Source organism: Nomascus leucogenys, chromosome 19 (genome assembly GCF_006542625.1).
Source record: "Nomascus leucogenys isolate Asia chromosome 19, Asia_NLE_v1, whole genome shotgun sequence".
In the NCBI taxonomy this organism is placed as follows: Eukaryota; Metazoa; Chordata; class Mammalia; order Primates; family Hylobatidae; genus Nomascus; species Nomascus leucogenys.
This window is the reverse complement of record NC_044399.1, coordinates 24,015,182-24,029,180: the sequence shown is the minus strand read 5'-3', so window position 1 is coordinate 24,029,180 and position 13,999 is coordinate 24,015,182. Positions and strand designations below refer to the sequence as shown.

At 41.8% G+C, this 13,999-nt stretch overlaps 1 protein-coding gene across 5 annotated transcripts in view; it reads right to left on the bottom strand.

The window, feature by feature from the left end:
* Positions 1-13,437, bottom strand: part of NCOA1 (nuclear receptor coactivator 1) — a 277,704-nt gene extending 264,267 nt beyond the window's left edge. For 2 of the 5 annotated variants that reach the window (XM_030800369.1, XM_030800366.1), the window contains exon 1: positions 13,035-13,437. The gene's annotated coding sequence lies outside the window, so the exon portion shown is untranslated. Of the gene's footprint in view, positions 1-12,448; positions 12,761-13,034 lie in introns of those variants that run through there. The other 3 variants (XM_030800370.1, XM_030800371.1, XM_030800365.1) reach the window with 2 other exon arrangements.
* Between the last annotated feature and the right edge of the window lie 562 nt (positions 13,438-13,999).

Sequence of the window (13,999 nt, the reverse complement as noted above, 5' to 3'; positions counted from 1 at the left end):
AAAGCAATTCTTCTTTTCTTCAATAACTCCAAGCAGGGTCTACCAATCTTGGTATTCAACACTAAAGAAAATCAATTCTGTTATAGTAAGGCAAAATCATTTACTCCTCACCAAATATTCATGTTCTTACCCACACTTCCTAGCCACTTAAGTAGTACCCTATGACTACTTTTAGCCAATAGTCTATAAGAAAAATTGATGTGGGACACCTGAGGGCCAAAGCCACAGTAACCAAGGAGGCTTCATGTTCTAGATGGTACACCAAACCTATTTTATTAACTAAAAACGCTTTTTTCATGTTCCATGGGACTACATTGTTCCATGTAGTCCCACAAGCAACATTCCAAAGCCCACAAATTGAATTCAAATCCACTTCCTCTAGAAAGCCTACCCAGATCGTACTAGGCTCCTAGTATCATCGGTAACAAACTTATGTATGTATACTGTGGGTAGAGCATTATGAAAGCACTGTGGTACAAACAAGTACAATAAATAGTCTCCATCTACTATAATTTACAATCTGGAAGTGAAGGATACACGTAAAAACAGAGACAAGTAGCCAGGCGCGGTGGCTCACGCCTGTAATCCCAGCACTTTGGGAGGCTGAGGCAGGCGGATTACCTGAGGTCAGGAGTTCAAGACCAGCCTGGCCAACATGGTGAAACCCCGTCTCTACTAAAAACACAAAAATTAGCTGGGTGTGGTAGTATACATCTGAAATCCCAGCTACTTGGGAGGCTGAGACAGGAGAATCGCTTGAACCCAGGAGGCAGAGGTTGCAGTGAGCCAAGATCACGCCACAACATCCAGCCTGGACAACAGAGCAAGACTCTGTCTTAAAAAAAAAAAAAAAAAACAGAGACAAGTATACATGATAAAAAATTTCAAGTGAGTGAAGAAATAGTTAAGTGCTAGATAAGTTTCCATATATCTCAGTTAAAAACTAAGCCATATTCTCTCATGTGACATATTTTGTATTGTTGTATATTATTTTTAAATTCATGTATGATTTATAGCAAATGAGACTCCCTTATAAGGGTTATAATCTCCTTGAAAGGCAAGAATCCTAAAATATAACTACTTTATGGTGCCCCATATTATCAAACAACAGGTATCCAATTAAAATTTGTATTTTATTGTGAAGACTGTGTTGAAAAATTAAAACAGAAATGTAGTAATCCTCAATACATGAGGAATTTGTGTTCCCATCACTGTTAAGAAGACAAAGGAAAGAACACAAGTTTTTCTGTCACCCAGGACAGGTAGAGCTCTACACTGGAGAACAATTATTCACCAAGCTACTACAGACTTTTGAGATATCCCTTTACAGCCAACTTCTTATGTTGTAGAACAACATGTTCTCCAAGCAATACCAGATTTCCAATTTAATTCCCTGAAACTAGTCAAGAAAATCCCTAGTTTACCTGTGAGTATTCCAGGAACACGCACATGTGTGCACACACGCAAACATTCACACCCACAGAAGGTCTATTTCTCTAAGTACATTCATAAGTAGCATTATGATTTAATCAATATGACTTGGCAAATATTGTAATATCTACATGTGTAAGACACTGCAGAGGACAAAATATAAGACATAATCCCCATTTGCCATTCTCATACCCTAATATAGGAGACAGGACACACAAAAACAAAAAATTTCATAAGATACAAGGTTGTACATATAAAGTATCAAGCGAATAACAAGGAAAATAAATACTGAGAGTTCACAGAAGGAATTGATTACTTTTAAATTTTATGGTCTGAACACTTAATAAGCAAGGTGAAATCTGAGTTGGGCTGTAAAGGATAGGTAGAATTTCAAGAGGCATAGACTAGATTAAGGGAGAACATTCCTTGGAAAATAACATATAAAGAGGTAAAAAGAGAAAAGCTCAAGAGATGGTTAGAGGACAAAAAACTGACAATTTTATTTAAAAACACAATTTATTGGGGCAGACTAGTGGGAAATGAACCCAGAAAAGAAAGCTGGTGCCAAACACTGGAAAGCTTTAAATATCAGCCTAAGGAACAACTTTATCTTGACAGTAATGAGGAACCACTGAAGGTTTTTGAGCAAAATAGTACCATTAAAGTAAAAATTAGGATAATCATTCCGAATCAAAATGTGGCACATATGAAGAAGGAACTCACTGGGGAGTGGGACCACTTTGCTTGACCAATTAATTAATTGTTTGACCAATAATTATGCCCCAAAAGAAAAAAAAAGAATAATTAAGCCTGAATTAGAATGATGTCAGTGAGGAGAAAAGAGCCTACAGAACTTGCAAAGTGTTTTTAGCATATGTCAAATCAGACCCTAAGGATTCTAGAAAGCTGAAATTCAGATGCTAAAGATAGGTCAAAAGCACAACAACTGCGAATCCCAGCCTATCCAGCAGGGATACTTGAAGCGAAGTGAATTGAAACTGGGCTCTTTATATATATTCCTGTCTCTACACCCATACAATAGGTCCACTCTTTTTAATTGGGGGTTAGGGGGATATAGCTGGAAAATACCATATATAAAAGTAGCCAAGGGATGGAGGGCCAGGTAGTTGTGCAATAAACAGAACTCAAACACCTGTAAAAGCCAAAGGCACTGCAATCACATCTGTTGCGAAGTGGAAAAACAGACTGCACATCTAGTCATACCGTGGGCTTGAGTAATGACATCAGATATATTCATCAAATTTGGCAAGAGGGTACAACTGGATGAATGGAGTTACTGAGGTCCCAGTCCTCAAAAACAGAGATCCTAAACCACTGGGGGAGGTCATGGACCCTTTCAGGAATTTGGTGAAAGCTCTAGACCCTCTCCCCAGATAAATATATAGACTCACAAAATTTTACATACAATTTCAAAGTGCTTACAGATCCCCTAAAGCCTATCTAGGGGCTCTTATTCTATGAACCCCAGGTTAAGAACTTTTGGTATAGAATCATGATAGCCATTTTTATCACGTATCTCATGGTTTAAAAGTTTATGAATAGGAAGCCATTATACTTATTTATAATTTGTATATATTGCACACCAAATCAATAAATTATGTAGATATGGCATACACAAAAATGGAAATTAAAAAGAATATTATAGCAAGTAAACACATTTTTAAACATTTACTTTTCTTATTGATGACACAAAAACTTTGTGCTTTTCCTAATATTGTTATTATATTAATACCACTCACTACTTTTGGTGACAGCAATGTAAATGAACATGGTTTGTTATTTTTATATCTTGCTTGCATACTTTGTAATATAACAACTTGAAGGTCTAGTTCTATATTCGGTTCATTTTTATGAGATATAACTATTTTATTTGGTTTTAACGGTTATCATAGCTGAAAAATGTTACCTCACAAAGATGAATAAAACCAAAAGAACTCCATTACTGGGTGCACTGAATAAAACATGATATTCAATTTCCAATCCCATTCACCATTTATGCAAAGGTTTTTGCTAAAATTCAGCTAGTGCATTTCCATACCTTCTGATGGCAATCAGTTGTTCTTGTAAACTAATCAGATGGTATTGCCTTTTTGTGTTTTCAGCGGATGAGCTCAAAACCACTAAACACCTCTTTTACAAGATTTTTATACAGGTTAGAAAATTCTGTTTCCAAGTTCAAGTATACATATAAAAAAGCTCTTAAAGTTAACACACATAATTTTCAACAATTAAATTCCACCATAGAAATAATTCTAAATATCTATTTTCAATATCCTTTCTCTGCAGCATTAAATTTTTTGTTATTGTTCTGAAAGGTAGTTACTTTTTGAATCACTGTTAAGAACTTACCCTATTATCTCAAAGGGGCAGATTAAGTGTGTTTATTTGCTAGGTAACATACCACTTATAGCCACGTTTCACAGAAGGTACCAACAAACTTGGGATATTTGTCTTTTTGTGAAAAAATACTGAGCAATCATCTTTAAGTTAGATCATTCTTAACTCCTCTGCCTCAAGGTGACCAGTTAATCTCTATGAAATAGTATAAAAAAGATCTGCATAAGTGATCTCTACTGCAATACAAAATAGTGTTCAGTCTACTATTTAAAATAATAAATCTAAAAATCCAGTTACCCAAGCCCCTGTAAACTACAAACCACCACAACAGACTGAAAGAGAAGAAACATCCTCACAGACCTCTAGTATTTCTTCCATTTCGCGGATAATTTAATGTTAAGAAACTACTGGCCAAGTGCAGTGGCTCATGCCTGTAATCCCAGCACTTTGGGAGGCCAAGGCAGGCGGATCACCTGAGGTTGGGAGTTCAAGACCAGCCTGACCAACATGGAGAAACCCTGTCTCTACTAAAAATACAAAATTAGCCAGGCATGGTGGCACATGCCTGTAATCCCAGCTACTAGGGAGTCTGAGGCAGGAGAATCACTTGAACCTGGGAGGTGGAGGTTGCAGTGAGCCGAGATCGCGCCATTGCACTCCAGCCTGGGCGACAAGAGTGACACTCCGTCTCAAAAAAAAAGAAAGAAAAAAAGAAACTACCGGGCTAAAAGTGCCTGGGGTCCCGAGAGTTAAGGCTCTTTATCAGCCTACCCAGCAGGGATACTTGAAGGGATACTTCCAGCCAATTTCTGTTGTATGCTATCAAGGTTTAAAGGACTTATCTTTAAAGGCACCCCAATTACATTGTATCATCTCTGAATTACTACCAGTTTGGCAAAAGACACACCACAGCACATTCAGTGACACTAGTTGTCTTCAACACTGTTCCCTCCATGTAACGAGTAACATTGGCTAGGGGCATCAGTCAAATAATAGACAGGGCTGGAACAAGGTCCAAGACTCCTCATGACACATCCTGCCTTAAATCCTTTTTGGAACATGGCAAGGCATAAATAAATCAGTAAAATAAATCATGAACTATAAATGAGAGCCAGGGGCTTCCAACTTGTATGACCAATCTCATTTATACAGTCAGATACACTTATATTTTTACAAAGAGACATTTTTACACTGAACAAACAAGTCCACTGCATCATCTTTAAAAATGCCAAGTGATAATACACAGTTTAAAAGAATATTTGCTGCTTAAAAAAAAAGTCAATGGTATGAAATAGAAGATAAAATGGAAAAGAAGTACACTAAGAACAATATAAAGCACATTTAGAGGGCATGAAATTAGACCTGATAAACAAAGGGCCAGAGAACGATGCTGGAGGAATGTCAGAATATTGCAATCCTGGTTGGTCCAAAATTCATCTATATATTTAATAAACTCAAATCAACATCTAAGAATCACTGGGAGGTTAAAATATTTTTTTAAAGTTGATGGCAGGATTTGCCTTATCAGTAACAATATATAGAACAGTAAGGAACTGCCACATATTTAATAGATGTATCTATTTTTGGAATAAAGAATGCAGAATCAGAAAAAAGGGAGTATAGAAACATCAAAATATAGACTTCAAAATAGTAGGGAATTATTAAAATGAATACGTTAATAAATCATGTTGGATCAACTGGCTAACTCTTGGGCAAGTATGCAATATGCTTATCTCACATCACATGTAGGTTAAGACATAATTCATCATCAAAAGTAAAAAATAAAAAAGTTAATTTGAAAAAAGTATAAGGCAGTGAAAAAGATTTTGTACCAACTTCTATTCAAAAAAAAAAATACAATCTGTATTTAAATATACATAAAAATGAGTGAATAAGTTCCCAATGTGGGTAAGCCTTACATATGGAATCATTTCAAAAACCAAAAATATAAAATTTGGGGTATAAAACCTGCCAAGAAAAGATCCACGTAAATTTGGAAAATTGACATTTCTCATTTTCATCCATATCTACATACTTACTACATACTGCTCCCCACCACCTCCCTCCATTAAAATCCACCCATGTTTTGTTACTACACCTAGACGATATGCTTCCCTCTCCCACTTCAGCTGATGCCACACTCCTTGCACTTTCCCCTGCATTACTCTGTCTTTTCATCTTTGCTATTTAATCTTCCTGAATATACTGTTTTCCTTGTCCCTATTCTTAAAGAAATCATCCCCTGCCCTCAATGCTTTTGTCTACCACCAAGTCCTCCATAAAACTTGCCCTGATTTTTCTCAAATGAAAATACAATAATCATTCCCTCTCCCTGAATGTTCAAAGTACTGTTTCAGGACCTCTCTCATAGCACTCATCACATTCAATTACTATTATAGGTATTTGTCTGTTTGTCTTATCACCTCCCTCAGGTCATAATCTGCTTAAGAACAGGATATATATCTTATCGGTTAATTTCCCAATAACCGCTATCTTTTTACAGCACAGTACCTTGAACAAAGTATGTACTCATATAACTACGTCTTGAATGAATGATTGAGTAGCTACTTAGAAATTCAATTACAGACTACCTGTACCATTTAGAATGGAGAGGGAGATATTAGACGTTGCAGAACAAATAACTTTTTGTTTCTTCCAAACAAATTCACCAAAGTCAAGTCAATATCACACATACAGATGTTTTCAAAACTCAAGGACATTTCATCCTTCAACTCTCTGGTCAAATATGATGTGATATGTTTATATACATACACACATTCACAATAGAATATCTTCTGTTAAATAATCAAATCTATGCTCGATAATAGAAGTGTGTAAATGTTTTAATCATATAGGCAAACTGAAATTTTAAGATAAAATCAACCATTCAAATTACAAGTGGAAACACAGAGAATGACCAAGCAATCTGTTCCAAAAAAATAAAAACAAAACAAAACCATGCTAAGCTTTAGCTATTTAAATACCAACAAAACTTGAGAGGCAGAATTTTATGGCTAAGAATCCAAAACCAACCAAAGATAAGCTTACCTGGATAGAAGCACCAAAGAATCAACATTACTGAAGTACAAAGGTGAGACCAGAAACAGCACAAGAATCTTTTTCTTTTTCTTTTTTTTTTTTTTTTTGAGATGGAGTCTCGCTCTGTCACCCAGGCTGGAGTGCAATGGCGCGATCTTGGCTCACTGCAACCTCCGCCTCCCTGGTTCAAGCAATTCTTCTGCCTCAGCCTCCTGAGTAGCTGGGATTACAGGCTTGCGCCACCACACCCGGCTATTTTTTGTATTTTTAGTAGAGATGGGGTGTCACCATATTGGCCAGGTCTCAAACTCCTTACCTCATGATCTGCCCGCCTCAGTCTCTGAAAGTGCTGGGATTACAGACGTGAGCCACCACACCCAGCCCACGAGAATCTTAAAGTGACATTTTCATCAAGTAACTGGTATATATGGCTCCCGGGTCATCAGAAAGGAACAAGACTGCAGGAGTCTCCACAACACATGTATTCAAGAGAAAGAAAGTCCAGAAAGAAAAAAAAAAAGTATAATGTGGCCAAGTGTGACGAACATGCTTGAAGAGAAGCCAATTGAAAGGTATGAATATGATTTCCGCGCAGTAGGCTTGAACTCAAATGCCATCCCTAACACCTATAAGCTGTGCAATCTTACGCCAGCCACTTAACTTCCCTGAGCCTTGTTTCCTCATTTATAAAATGTAATACGTAGAGCTAGCACAGTACCTGGCTCAGGGACAACACTCAATAAATATTTGCTGACTATGAATGAGGGCCTTACAAGAAAAGCAGATGTTTTTCTACAGGTACTTTTGTAGTTTTTGAGAGAACGGTCTTAATTAATTCCTAATTAATACCTTTTTACAATATTTGAGAGTCATCTTTTGGTCAAAAAATAAAAATGCTCCTTTCCTGCTAGCTTACACATTACTCAAAACCTTACAAGAATTCTTATAATTTAAAATATCTTTGTAATATTGTAACTTTCAATACAAAAAGTAACTCTCATAAAGAAACCCTATTCCCAACTACATCTGCATGGACTTAGTCTGCTCAGCTGTAATATTAAGAAGGCTATCCTAAATGATCATTTAAGCTTCTTTAAATGTTGTAGTTCCTGGCATCTCAAGCATTTTCCAATCTGTTTAGGAAAACCAATCAACACACACTAAAAAGAGAATCTCTCTCAAAAGAAGGAGAGAGAAAGAGAAGTTTATTATATAGAACAGAGTAACTAATGCTAAGGGAGTGATAAAAATCAAGCTTTCTTGAAAACATACCAGCTTTGATGCTGTTTTTGAAGGTCACGAGAACATAAAGGAAATCCAATTTAAATGAAAATGGAACATGTAAAAGCAAAGACGCAAGATATCTATGATTATAGCAATACTTTCTTCATTGCGTAGCACTTTACAGTTTGCAAAGCATTTCTGCATATGCCATCTACAGCAAATTTTCTGGAATGGGAAATGAAAGAATCAGTTTAAATGATTTACATTCGATAAATTTGCCCACAGAAAGTCTCCTCTGAAAACAGTAACATAAAAAAAATTTTTCAGAACGGAATTTCTTCAGCTTTATGTGTAGGATAAATTAGAGAGGTAAATGCATGCAAGCAAACAGCTATAAACCTACAAATCATAGAATTTTAAAACAAGAAGAAATGTGAAATTAGACCAACATGCTCATTTAATGATAAAGAAACTCAGGCCCACAGAGTCAATGTGACTCCCATTACTCCATGTGCAAATGACAGGAGGACCAGATTGCAGAACCAGAAATAAAGGAAAAAATTTGAGAAATTACAAAGAAAGGAATGCGAAAATTTGGTGATGAATTCGCTAATGAAATACCCGTTTGTTAGTCATTAATGTCTATGTGCCAATGTATGCTAAACACATTTAATAATTTATTTTAAAGATTACAATATGAGGACAAGTACATTACTTCAATTTTAAATATAAAAACTGAAGTTTAGTGTGGTTAAATAGCTCAAGGCTACATCAACCTAAGTATCTGGAAGAGCTAGGACACCTCTGTGTGTCTGGTCAGAGTTCCTTCTCTAAAAGATGCTTTAAAATTGCCCCACAACTATAAGCTGAAAGGGCAAAAATGAAGCATCACTCTGGAAAAACTGGATAATCCAGTGCAATTAGAATTCTGGTCCTGATAATGGGTGCATTTTGCTTCCGTGCTTGCATCTATTTTTATGAGTCTGGCCTGTCTGTGCCTAATGGTCAGGTCAGGGCTACTCAGTAAAACAAAACATCCCTGCCCTCCACACACTAAAACATACTCTCGGGGAGTGGTAAGAACAAAATATATCTAAGATGAGGGTGAGTCTTCTATGAACTCCTCGAGTGACTAGAGCTTCTATTTTGGCATAAGCTACTTATCTTTTAAATATGATAACCATACTAAGCTTTTCTAAAAGCCTATCACTCCAAGGAGCCTCGAAAATTCTGTGTTGCAGATGGGGTTATGGGGGAAGAAGCATGGATACAACTCACTTTACTTAAACTTATGGAATTGGACTTATATGTTGGTATCAGTGTTTTATAATAATTCCCCTTATTCTGCCATGTAGCCTGCAGAAATATATAATAATCATTTCTATACATTAATCCAAATACTATATGCCCACAAACCATTTTCCAGAACTAAGCTATTAAAAAAAAAAAAAAAAAAAACCTTCATCTCCTTATGAAATGAAGCAACCAAGATTAGTACCTAGTTGCCACTAGGCCATTTTATGACCTCTGACACCAAATGTTGAAAGGCACAGGTCTAACTAAAATACAAAGAAGAGAAAAGGGAAGGTTTTAAATGACTAGGCCTCATCTTCAATGTTAAGAATAGAACACGAGGCCTATCCTTAGTTGCCAATCACCAGCGGCTAAACTACTGCTAGTCTGGGAAAGAAGCAATTTTAAAAAGTCCTTTCCTACAGTCTAGTCTTCCCAAATGGGTAGGAAAGTTAATCTAAGATAGGGAGAAATTTATACGGTTCTGCAGCCCAGATCAGATACAGCGTTCTGACATCCACCTCCTGAAACACATGGACTTCACCCAAGCCCACACCCACCATAGCATCCAATATTTGCAAGTAATGCAAAACGGAACCCTCCAAAACATTTTTGGACCTCTGCCAGGAAAGCAGCTGATGGTCCTCTGAGAATTTCTGTTATAATCATATTTAAAAGGCAAAAATCAATGCCAAAACAATCATGAGCGTCCCGGGGATCTCCTATGCCCCATGACTTAGATTCTACTCCGTGTTGTGCGCTTGTATTGACCTCCCACACCTGCCCTAAAATGAAAACTATGTTAAGCCACATGGCTTAAGGCCAACCAACTCCATAAGATATGCAACATAACATTCGAACAATGTGGAGTCCTTGGGAGACGCAGCAAAAAAGACAAACTAAAGTACGGAACAGAGGTAGTATCTAAGAGAAGGTATATGAAATTGATGACAACCAAGCAGGGAGAACTAAAACGTCCTTGAAAAACAATTATAAATCACAGTCTGTTATACAGATTCCCTATACAGATACAGGGAAAAGAATTTCAAGAAATGCCCAATACCCTCTCTCCACCACTCCACCTTTCAGCACCTCTATACCACCCTCATCACTTACTCAACATTTAGTCCTGTGAAGACCGCTCACTGGATTAGCAGGATCAAGAGGACATGCACAGAACATTCCATTCTGAGAACATCTTTAAATTATTTAGGCTTGTTTACCACCCTTCCCTATAGAGTAAAAGCATGAAATGTCGCCAGCACTTTCACAATATACACCAGTTAGCACCATAGCAACCCAATCTTCTGCCCACCAAAAGATTAACACATAAGTAGAAAACAGGAAATTCAACAAAAATTAAAGTTTGACCTTAGACTCCCTCAACAGTTAAATGTCTTAAGTAGTAGCAGTGTCTTTACATCACACCCACTTCATGCTACCCTTACAGCTTCCTGGCATAAGCAAGTTCTTGGGATTATACAAACTGCTGCTTCTGTTTCCAGCCCAGATTTCTAGAAATGAAACCCTGGAATTGAGGGAGAAACAAAAACAAACGTTCGCAGAAAGAGGGAGGAAAAAGCATTGTCTATATAATCCTAGTTTAAGTGAAACAATCACCATTAGCTCCATCAAGCACTTTTTTTTTTTCCAATAAAACCACTGCAGATCTAAAATACTCCCTTGGTTTAAACCACACAAAAAGCAATTTAATGGGCACAATCCTACAGGTTTTCTGAGAGAAATAAGGAAGAGATCAAGTATAAGCTATGTAAAATTCACGTTTTGCACCTTATAAAGCAAACTTCAATGTTGTTAAATAACCAATAGAAAATATCTACAAAAATCAAACTAAACACCTGTTCTTGTAAGCAGCAGTCCTCTATTTTCTCTCTAAACCATATATTCCCAACTGAGACCCTCTCTGTGACCCACTGTTCCCAAAGCATGGAGTCTGAAGAAGAAATAGAAAACATTTCGGCCATTCGTTCACAAAACCAAATTAGACCTTTCCACAAAGTACAGGAGATAAAACAGAAACAATTCAATTTTATCTAATTTATGGCAAATAGTTCAAGGAATGCCTATTTGTTAAGCTGAATCAAACCCCACTGCTACCTTTAACCCAAAACTATTTCTAGTTGAAGAGCCAAGAGACCAAAGCAAATACTTTCTTTTCACATTATTCTCAACATGAAGAAATCCGACCCCCTTCCTACATCATAGCTTCTGTGAAACAAGCTGAGGCCCCTCTGGCCAACTTTCGTTGTTATTGTTGTTGTTTGTTTGTTTGTTTGTTTTTAGACTAGCCTCCAACCAATTCCAGAAGAGGAGACAAACCTCAAACAAATTTAACCCTTGAGATCCATCCCTCAACTGTACCATATAATCTACGCTTCACGGCAGTAATGTTTTAAGCAGACACTTGATTTCTTAATCACTGAAATGTAAGCACCAGCCCTCACAAATCATCGCCACAGAGATTCCTCTTGGCATCCACAGAGGGTGCTGGGGCTGCAATTCACTCAAGAACCCTTCACTCACCAACATCACACTCGACATTAAAAATTCACTGTCTCCGAAAAAAAAATGTCACCTTCTCCACAAGGACACCTGCCTGTTCAACACCTCTACAAGAAACGAGGAGGGCCAAGCATGAGAGGCTAACAGATCCTCCAGCTTAAAGTTTTCCTCCCCACGAAACTCTCTGGCCACAACACCGTGGCCTGTCCTTATCACACACACACACACACACACACACACACACACACACAGGCTGTATTGTCAACCCCTCCGTCTCCCTCTAACGTCGTCAGACTGGGCAGTGTCTACCCATGGGGGTAACTGCTTTTAAATAAAATAAAAAAGCAGCCACCACAGCTGGGTAGTAAGGACTGGAGACCCTGGTGTCCAATTTCTTCAGGTCTTTTTCAAGGGACTAGAGAGCGGCCCGAATTCTGTCACTGGCCACTAACCAACCCCACCTCCCAATCGCCTCGTCAACATGTTTGCTTCCCTTCCTCGGCCCTTTCGGCTGAATCCCAGGAAGGGGACCAAACCCGGGCCGCGACAGGCACATGTCCAGTATCCATCCCATGTCTACCTCCGAAACCCCTTCTCGGGAGAAGGGGCGAGCAAGCGCGCCGGGGTCAAACCCAGGCGCCGTCGAGGGCTGCGCCGACGGAGGGGGACGCCGCGGTCGCCCCCATTTCGCGGTCCGGGCAGGCGAGACTCCGAGAGGTGAGCGGGCTGGCCAAGGTCACAGCGTCGTCGGGGCCGAGGGGCGCCCGCGCCGACTTCCGGCTCCCCCTCTCGGCGGCGGCCCAGGGCGCCCGCTCCCCACGCCGGGCAGGCGGCCGCGCAGCTCGCGCCCCCTCCGCGGATGCTCGCCCTCTCCGCGCTAACTAGGGCAACTGGAAAAGAGGCGGAGAGAAGTCGCTGCTGCAGCGATTTCCCTCGGCGGGGAGCAGCCCCCAGCTGGTGCCCGTGACAGCTGCGACCTCCGCCCCCTCCAGCCGCGCCGGGCCGCGAGGGGAACTCGGGGAAGTGGGAGGGGGATGGAGCGGGAGAAAGGAGAGCAGGGGGCGGAGGGGCGCCAGCTGCTCCCCGCCCCCTAGGGCCTCCGCGGCCGCGCGGCTCGTGACAGCTGCACCCACCGGGAGGTTCCGCACCCGCCGCCCGCCACTCACCTGCCGCCGCCGCCTCTGGGCCGCGCTCACCGGCGCCGCACTCGTCCGCGACCGTAGCGGTGGCGGCGCCGCGGCCTCCGCCGCTCCCCGGGCCCGGCGCCCGGCCCCCTGGGCCCAGGCGCCCGCCGCCGCCGCCGCGGCTCTCCGGCCCCCTCCTCCGGAGCAGGGGTCCCCCCGCAGGGGGATGCAGAAGGAACCTGACGCAGGCTCCGCTCGAGGGAGCAGCAGCGAACAGGCGGCGGAGGCCCTCAAGGCCGCGGGGCAGCCGTCGGGGGACAGAGCTCAGCAAATCGCGTCAGACTCCCGCTCGCCCGTCCTGAAGAACAGGCATTTCAGCCGCTCTCCGCGGCCGCCATGTTCTCCTCCTCGGCCGCCGCCGCCGCCACCGCCCCCCGCTCGCGGCACCGCCCCCTTCGCGCCCCGCCCCGCCCCGCCCCGCCCGTTCCCGGCCGCCTGCCTGCCCGCCCGCCGCACTTCCCCTCCCGGCTCCGGCCGCCCGGGCCGCCGCGACCCGGTGTCCGCGAGCTCCGACAGTGCGCCCGGGACAGCGCGCCCCCAGCCCGCCGGGCCTGCCGGGCCCGCCGAGCGAGGAACCGCCCCGCGCCCTCTGCCGGCTGCAGGCCCGCCCCAGCCCGCGTCCTGACGAAGTGTGGGAAAGGAGGCCCGAACTCTTCCCCGCCCGTCTCAACTCCTCCCCGCCCCTCTCCTGCCCTCCCCTCGGGGCGTTCCTCCCACTGCTGCCGGGAAGCGGCCTCGAACCCCAGGGCGCTCGCAGCTAGGCCGCCGGGCATGCCGCCTCCCGCTGTTCTTTATCTTTCTGGGAAGGTGTCGGAGCGGCGAGCGGCCCTGCGGACGGGGCGGAGTCGGCTCCGGGCCTGTCCCTCCACTCGGGCGTTCTGTTACTTTGGGCTAGACATATCCCGCGGGCCTCGTTTTTTATTCTGTAAAATTGGGAGGTGGTTGCC